Raw genomic sequence first — 514 nt, 5'->3', positions numbered from 1 at the left:
CACCTGTCCCAGGGCCGGGCGCTGCCGCCGGCCGCAGTCCCCTCCCTCCGCGGCCCCTCAGCGCCCGCCCGGCGGCAGGTACGCCTCCCCGCCTCGGCACCTGCACCCTCCGCCGCAAAGCCGGGCAAAATACTTCAGAAACCAGCCCGCCAGCTTCAGAAACTGCTTTTAAGAACAATAAATATATATATAACGTGTGCACACAGGTGTATGTGAAGATACGGACACAGGGGCGAAGTTTCGCCCGAGCTCTGCCGTCTGGAGAAAGACGCCGTAACGGACGGGAGCGCTCGCTTCGTCTTGCGGGCAGAAAGTTTGGGGAATTAACCTCGTTTTCCCGCTGAGTTTTGAAAAGACCGCAACGGTGGCCAAAAGGGACGTTCCTTTAAAAAAAAAACAACCAACGAACAAACCAAACCGCGCCCACCATCCCCTCTAATTGATGGCGGAGCCGGAGCTGTGGTGTGTCCCCTCAGCTCCAGCCGTTACACCGGGTAACGGCCGCCCGCAGGTG

Source organism: Haliaeetus leucocephalus, unplaced genomic scaffold (assembly GCF_000737465.1).
Source record: "Haliaeetus leucocephalus isolate CR32 unplaced genomic scaffold, Haliaeetus_leucocephalus-4.0 Scaffold228, whole genome shotgun sequence".
NCBI classification, from domain to species: Eukaryota; Metazoa; Chordata; class Aves; order Accipitriformes; family Accipitridae; genus Haliaeetus; species Haliaeetus leucocephalus.
The sequence above is the reverse complement of the archived record's forward strand: the minus strand, read 5'-3'. Positions refer to the sequence as shown.